This window comes from Triturus cristatus, chromosome 3_1 (assembly GCF_964204655.1).
Source record: "Triturus cristatus chromosome 3_1, aTriCri1.1, whole genome shotgun sequence".
Taxonomy (NCBI): Eukaryota; Metazoa; Chordata; class Amphibia; order Caudata; family Salamandridae; genus Triturus; species Triturus cristatus.
The window spans coordinates 647,457,507-647,466,474 of NC_140583.1; positions in this window are offsets into that span (position 1 = coordinate 647,457,507).

Below are 8,968 nucleotides of genomic sequence, written 5' to 3' on the forward strand. Positions count from 1 at the left end.
TGTTTGTTTCGGTGCACTATTGTTTTAGTTGGTTGACAGCTGTAACACAAGTGCTTGTGTTTTTAGTCTCTCTGTTATTTTTTATTGTTTGTCACTGTTTATTGTTTGTTTAATGCTTGTTTTGTTTTTCTGTCACACAGAGGAGACAATAGGGCCGGTAAGCAGAATGTAGGATAAGCTGGTGTTCGTGTAGGTTGTGCAAGAGTGCAATTTAAGTGATGTTGGTGCATTGTGAATAGCTTTTGATTTGCAAGGCAAGCAGTGTGTGTGTGTGCAGGGTGTGGTGGATGATGCAATGTGGTGAGTGAATGCTGGGTGAGCGGTGAGTGAATGCAGGGTGAGAGTTGTATGAGTGATGTGTGAGTGCAAGGTGAGATGTGTGGAAGCAGTGTGTAAGTGCAGGATGAGTGTCCAGGATGAGAGGCGCCTCATGCAGGGGGATGTTCATGTCTGGCTTATTGGTAGTCTGGTCCCGGTCATTCGATATATGTGTAAGTGTTTCCAGAAGCTATGATGTCATCAGACACTAGAATATGTGGTAGGCAAGTGCCCTCGAGATGCTGCCCTCTTCTCAGCAGCAAAAAGCCAAAAACTTGACAAAAACTTCAAAGGATTGAAGAAAGCCAGGGATCAGAATCTGATAGTGGAATTCTTCAGGAACGAGGAGTTAAGATCAGCGAGTTGAGTGAGCGAGGAAACAAGTGGAGGAACACGTCTTTGTTGCAACGCATCCTCCAGAGAGAGTTAGGCCTTTAAATAGTAGAAGAACAAAAAAAAGGAATGGAATCAAACACTGCAGGACAGGGAACATAATTTTTGGGGAAGTTGCCTTAAAAGTCAGCTGCTAATCCTCAGGCAGATGATCGCACTTTTTTATGCTCTAATTTTGGGGACCATAAAGTGAAATCTGATGGATCAAGTTTCACAACTGAGTCTGGTCAGCAAGTCAAATACATTCAATAATATATGAAGCACATTATGCTCCACAGGGAAGACAGAGAATATTTTAATTTCAAACCATGAAGGTTAATTTAAGTTAGTGGTTTACAGACAGCAAAAATTAGATTAGCATCAATTAATAATCAAAATGAGTATGCTTCGATTAATGTGCAATTGAAATTAAGTCAAAATCTTTTAAATCAGAGGACAAACAACCAGCGGCGGCTCCTTCGCTATGGTGAAGAAGCGTCACCCCCACTGCCAGCACATTCAAAAATGTGAAAAATAAAATGATCATAAAATGGCCAGCCAAACTCACACGCTCGGTGAAGCTCTCTCCAACCCCAGCTGCATTGCTGGGGTTGAGGAGAGCAGGCACAGGCTCCCAGTCTGCCTGGGGGCACAAATCATCGGCGCTCAGGCCAATCCTGAAGCTACTCTCATTAGCTTCAGGATTGGCTGCAGGGTAAGCTGGGAGCCTGTGCCTTCCTGCAGTGGGGTGGAGAGGAGCAGAAGAGTGCGACGCGATGCAGGAGGGCAGAAGGTAAGTTCTTTTTTCTTGTTTTTCTTTTTGTCTCTGTCGTCCACCATTTCCCTACCTCCCTGACCCCCTCGCAAGCCCGCCTCTTTTCCCCGACATGAGCCGCTCCTGCAAACCACTATAGGACTCATCTTGAAAGTAAAGACAAAGGAAAGTCAGTTCTTTCTCTAAGCTCTGCTCAAATCTAATTCTCAGTCTGAACTATTCAGTTCATCTCTCCACTACTCTAACATTGTTCACACCTACAAACAATTCTCATAAGACTGTCTAATCAGGTTAAAGCAAGGTGATACAGTTACTTACTCAACAGCTTCCCAATGTTTTCTCTCTAATAAGATTATCTCTGCGTTCTTCAACTACACTACATGTAACAGGATGAGCTACATAGACTAGGCTGCACACTTCAGGTATCATCTTGAATGTGCTAAACCATTCCACAGTGATTGCAAAGAAAAATAAAACATTTCTTCATACAGAAATGAATGACAAATAACATTGCATTTGGTAATAAGAACTCCAACATGCCTAAAAATATAACGTTCACGTGTCACAAGCAAAAATGGCAACCAACATTTTAAAATTTAGGCCTACATTAGCTGTTGCCAATCTAAACATACATGAACATCATTTCTCTTTACAAATAGCATTAGTGTGTCAGTGATAATGTAGTGTTAATGCAGACATTTAATATATGTAAAATAACTTCTCCAATCCCTTCCTCGGGTGATTCTTGGTACCAGATTCCATTTTCACTAATTTAACTCCCATTGCACAGGAGTTGTTGATTTTTGCAGTTTGTATCTCAACACTTCCAACCCTTTACGTTCACAATACTCTTCATCTTGAATATCTTCTATCTTGTTTCCTCTTTCTTCCTCTCGTTTCTGATAACTGCTTATCTTCCGTGCAATTTGACCCATGCTTTGTCATAACCATTTAATCTCTCTTATAAAAAGAAAAATGTATAGCACATAAATCAATGGAATTAATATTTGGGTTAGCAGCAGTTTAATGATTCCTCCTCTAATTCCACTAAACCACTCACTTTCACTTCCCAAGCACCTTTCCTCTACATCCTTCATCTTGGAAGATATATCCTGACGTTAATTATGAACTTTTTAATCTGGTTACTCGCATCAGGCACATAAGGGCATCATTGCTGGATATGAGACATGCAACAGACTCTGCCTTCTTTCGTTAATTAGGTGTCTAAAGCAAGGCTACGGCATTGGGCGTGTATAGCCTTAAACTCTGGGTGCACTGAGATTCAAGCTGTGTTAGTAGGCAATCTACCAAAGTAGACAGCTTTATGGTCTTTAAATCATTTAAGCCTACAGAAGGTATCGTAACTCCAAATATATTGCCTACTGTATATGAAGCACTACAATAAGCTTTTCCAGGAGTCTGCACTTTTTTTCCAGTTTGTGGGGCAAACTCTTGTTCTTAGCTGCTTGATTTATTGTTGTTATACTTGGCTCATTCATCACAGGCTGTGCTCTGGTCAGGACTTGACGTAAAGACCTTTGTGCACTGTCTTCTCCTCTTCCTGAATGCTTGTTCTGTGCTTGAATTTGACTCTGCAAATCAGTGGTTGTTGTCACTGCTTCTTCACTTGCTTGTCTCATTCTCTCTGTGTGGGAGGCATGTGTCCAGTGTGGCTATTTGCCTGATTTAATAGTAGTGTTCGTAACAAGGATCACTTGAAAAGGTACTTTCAACTATGTCTCAAAGCATGTTTTCCTGACGTCTTTCTTCACCAAAACCCAATCACCTGGCCTAAGGTCATGACACAGCTTTTTTTCTTGCAGGTGGGGTCCCTAAGTCATACTGGTTAAAAACAGGATGGACCTTATCAGCCAGTCCTCTGAAGTAGTCAAGACCCATATTATCCTTTATATTCACAAGTGCAGCTGCAGGCACTGACGGAATTCTCATGGCTCTCCCTGTGAGCACTTTGTGCAGGGAGAGTTCAGTTTTTTGATTGTGAGTGCTTTGAAGGCTCATAAGACCAAGGGGAAAAGTGTAGGGCCATTTTAAAGGGGTAGAGGCACACACCTTTCCAATCTTGGATTTGAGAGTTCCATTAATTTGCTCCTCTATGCCTGAAGATTACTATCTGTAACTGCAGTGGAATCTCTGGTCAGTTTTCAAAGCTACACACAGCAATTGCACGATCTGGTTCAAGAGAAACCGGTAGGCCGAATGTGGGAATCAATTCCTTCAATAATAATTTGGCAATATTGAGCCTATCACACCAAGTGGAGGCTGGCATGGCTCACGAGTGGCGGGACGGGTGCGGGTTCTCGAGGGGGGGAGGATTGGGGTTAAACGGTGCGCAATGAAAAATAAATAAATAAGATGAACACTTACCTTGCCGTGCAGGGGTCCCACGTCCCACGTCTCTGCTCCTGCTCTCCCCATCGGACTTGAGGCACAGTAAGCAGAGACAGGCTCCCCTGACCAATCACAATGCTGCAATGCAGCGTTGCAATTGGTCTGAGCATCCTGGTTAGACACTCGGCCTGGGAATTGGGGCAAGGCATGTTCTCCACGCAGGCTGTAATGCAGCCTGCATGGAGAACAGGGAAAGTGTGCATGACTGTTTTGCGTGGCCCGAGAGGGTCAGGGCCGGCCAAACAGTCAAGTGCACTTAGGAGTGGGTGAACCACTCCTCCCCTGCCCTGCTCCAAAAGCAGAGCAGCCCCACCCACCCGCCCGCCAGCAAAGCAGCACGGAAACATAAAATGAAAATTCATTTATTATCATTTTATGTTTCCTTTACTTTGCACTGCCAAAAGCAGTGGGGTGATGCTCCTCCACCATAGCGGAGGAGCTGCCCCAGATCGCACCTCATGGTCGGTATGCTTCAACACAACAGGAGAAGAGACACATTATTACTAGAATGTAACAAAGTCCATTGCAGATGGGTATTGCTACAAAGTCCAACTGCATGTGATTAAGGGAACCATCAGACTTCCCTATGTGACTCATGGTCACAACTGCTGTTTTTCCCACATTTGGCTGCTGGCAAGTGACACACCTTTGACACAAATTCTCAGCAATGACATGGAAATGGGGATTATACCAATAATTTGTAAAGCTGCAAATTGTAGTGTCTCTTCGTGTATGTGTGTGAGTGTGTGTATAACTGAGGAGGTGTCTGGCCACTGGAGGAAGCATAACATCAGGTAAAACAGGTCTCATATTCCTTGAAACTCAAATCTCACGCTGTTTCTTTACACATCCAGACCTTACCCACTTTTCAATTTCTGCCATCTGGTGCTTCAATCTGCAACTTCCTCAATTCTATGCAAGTGTTTACAGTATTCTTCCTAAGTGTTTACAGTATTCAGTAGCATGTTTGAAAAGGGGCCATTGTCAAATTTACATTGTTTATCTTAGTTAAACGTACAGGCCTCAAGAGCGCAATAACTGGCCATTTAGTCTACATAGTGGTTTCCAGAGGTAACAAAATCACATCTGCTCATGTATGATGCACATTTTAGGACTGATCTCTCTCTGGACAGCTGCAATGGCTCTAGAAAGTCCACAACATATCTTTTTTTCATTATTGGAGAACCAGAAGAGGTTAGAAAACCCCTCAGTGAGCACAACTGTCTGATGGTTTAGACCATGCTAAAACCATATGGACTGCCAATGTAAATGGTAACACTTTAAGCTTTTGGAAACACAACATTCTCTGGTCCGAGCAATTATTAGAGCCACTTGTGGGGAAGTTACATTGAACAAATAGCAGGCTTCCACAACACCATCAGTGGTGAACATAGCACATGCATCTCTCAGAATTCCTCTTCTATCTTGTAAATAAGAAGCGGCCTCACACAAGGTAAAATCAGACTCTTCCAAGGGGGACATCTTGAATGTCAGGTCTTAGCTTGGTGCACAACTCGGTAACATCAAGACCATCACGGTCAGCATCATTATTGTCTGGGTCACGCTCTGGGAGGTACAAAAGAGTTGCAGGATTTAGGACATTCCACGTCCTGAGAGAAAACATTTCTGCTGCCAAAATCACTTGTTCATATTTAGTGATCTTGCTGTGTCGTATGCTTAGTTCCCGTGCAGGTCATTATTATCTCGACTTATAATAGGACCATTACAATAAGTGGGTAGCCCCTAACTTTGGTTTAGATACAAGGGTTTTCAGTTTCTTGGAAAAGGTAAAGATGCTTATAGTCTGTCAGGTCAGTGGAGTATGCTCCAATAGGAGCAAAAGCCCTCAGATATCCTGAGAGTTGCCATGCGTCATCTTCAGTTTTGCTCGTGTGGGATACAATGGTCCTAAAGAGCAGTTGTGATTAGTTTCTAAAATGTGAGGCCAACATGTTTCTTTCCTACATTAGCCCCAAGGGGGTCTATTGGCAATTCATCAGGACCAGGAAGGAGTAACCTACACTACTACGTGACCTCTTCTTCATGTATGCAGGTAGTTCAAGAAATCAGTCAAACCATATGTAACAAAGTAAGATTCTACCTTTTTTTATCAAAATAACCTGAAAGATAAAAGGGGGACATACAAAACAAAGAACACAAACAAAGTATTTTTTATATTCTGGTAAAAAAGGAGGACAACGTTGAGTATTACAATTCGTTGCCCCATGGTGTAGTCTAAGGTAACAATTTAGTGGGAACACGCACGTAGTTTCACCAATGTGCAAGAAACCTTTAGCTGACACTGGCATTGACTCTTTCTCTATCGATACAGTGATAAATGTGGTTGTGATGCATTGGGTTATCTGTTACATGATCTCAGCCAGTTGCAGCAATCATTCGTACATCAAAGGTGTCTTGGTGATGACCGTGTTGGGTTGCAATATCCATCCTTAAGGTGTCACCCTTGCATATACACTCCACGTTTAAAAATAATAAGACGTGTCGTTTGGTGTGTTGCCATACTAAAAATAATAATAATACCCAATATTGTTGTTAAGTTCAATCCCTCACTCGTTTCAAAGTTAGATCGGGTCTTTAGGGACCACAACAGAGCAAACCACTCATTTGCAAACTAGAGGGATAATAGTAGATGCGGAGAGTTAAATGTAATCATGTGTCTTACCCCTGTTAAAGTGGGAAGTGTCCTGGGGATTTCGTTCTCACTCGTTTGTGGCGGGGTGTGCACCTGCACACCTACCCTGTCTCTATCTCCCCTCCCGTTGAGAGCCATGGGGGGAATTAGTTTCAGAAGACTAGTACGGGAACCGCGGTGGCCATCTTAGGGGTGAATAATAGAGTTGTGACGGTTGCTGTTATTTCGGTATAGAAACACCAATCAAATTTTACCGGGTTCTATAGGTGAAATTATGGGAAACGCCTTCTGTGGTTTCTAGTAATTGGAAATATTAACCACATTTTTACATTTCAGGCATTGCCAGATATCTGCTTATTAGTCATCTGGGGGGTCACTCTCCCTTAATGTTGATAGTTGTGTGTAATGTAATGGTGGTTGATCGTGGGTATTCGTATGTGTAGGTAAACCACTGGCGGTAATATCAACAGGTATATGTACCTTCAATGTTGGGTGCAGTGTGGTTCATCTACGTATTGTTGTGCATTCTAGTTGGGGGATTGTAAGGTATTATCAAATGAATTCTCCCCAGGGAAAATCATCATTCAGCCCAAACCTTTGTGTGGACAATTTGAAAATCCACATCTGCTCCTTCCGCAAAAGAGTTTCTTTTCATATCTGTGGGTATGACTCTAGAATAGCCCCTAACTATGCCATCAAAAACTGTTATATGTGAACTCCTACTGCAGCTACAGCTTTAAGGCATTCAGGAAGTGCTGCAGCCACTGGATTGATTGTGGCAGAGAAATATGATCCTGGCTGTTTTGCTTCCCTATGGGTCTGGGGGTCCAAGGATCACAGCAGTCGAGCAACATCCCCATTTTTCTTTGTGTTGTGGGGGTATTCACCAGCAGGACTGTGAAGATATGTTCTTTAGACATTCTCCTATCTTTGTTCGCAATGTAGTGTCCTAAATAGAGAACTTCCCTCTGATAGTACTGTAATTTAGTAGGGGACACCTTAAGTCCATTCTCTGCAAGGTGATTAAGCAAGGCAATTGTGTCTCGGTTACAGGCCCTTATGGATAAAGATTCCAACAATAGGTTGTCTATGCACTGATTAGAACCGAGCTTCAAGGAAGCTTTAGGTTCTCCAGATGTTTAAAATATCAAGGGTCTCTCTGTATGCTCCTGTGGGACTCAACCTCACACACGGATAATTCTTAAAAACGGGAAAGTGAAAATAAATTGGCTGTCCTCATGTTGGAGAATAGAAAAGAATGCTTGACACACAACAGTGCCTGAGAACCACTCATCACATGGAACGTGTAAGAGAATCACTCCAGATTTTGGTACCACCAGACTAAATGGAACTACATTTTGATTCACCTTTCTGAGGCCCTGAACTATCCTCCATTTCTTGCCATGATTCTGCAAACCTGTTACTGGTGAGTTGCAGGGACATCCTAGTACCTCCTTCATGATGCCCTGTTCTAGCATGGATTCAATGACAATGCTTCAGACGTGAGCTTCTACTGAGGTGCTTGAAGATACTCTGAATTAGGTCTCACTGCAATTCACATTGGTTTGACATTCTTAATAAATCCAATATATTTGCCTGTAAAGTCCCAGACTTCCTCTGTCACCCCACATCAAGTCAGGAGGTAAGTCTTCCTTGATAAGGACTGGGAACAACCCAACTTCTGCTTCTCAGGAGCTCAACTTAAAGTCTATATCTTTGTGTGTATGATGATCCACATTGTCCAGTGTGCAATAGATCATACAATTCATTTTCCAGAGTAAACCCTGCCCAACAGGTTGAAGGGACTTGAGTCACATATTACAAACTGATGGCCAATTACAAGGGAACTTATATTTACAGAAACCCTAGCTGAAACTGGGTTTTTTACTCTATTAGAGATGCCTACAACTTGGACTTGTTTTCCAGAACGGGGTAGTTTAAGGACCTCTTCTGTTTTTACAGTAGAGAGGGTAGCCCCAGTATTGATAGATGTGTCCTCTGAAGGAGCCTATTTCCACTGAGAAACAGATGTATTGTAATTTTTCTTTTGTTAAAAATAATAATAAATAAAAAATTAAAAGGACCTTAGAGCCTGCCCATTCCTTACCTTTATTAACCATTTGTTGGCTCCCAAGTCACTCGCAATTCCTTGCTTCTTAGTGGTTGGCGCCTCCTCCTCATCTCCGGTTTGCTCCTGGGCTCGGAGTCTACGTCCATGCCATAAAACTTGGACCAAGTAATCCTTCCTGTGACCAATGCCCTTCTACTGGCTATAGTCTACAACTGGTACTCTTTTGCATAACTTACGTTAACCCAACACTCCCTGCCTGCCGCTGCCTTTTTTAATCAACCCCGCACTTCCTCCTCCCATTCTGTTGTTTTACCCACTCCCCCGTTTGAGCCACCTCGTGCATCCTTCCTTGTGCCCCGCACCCTCCTCC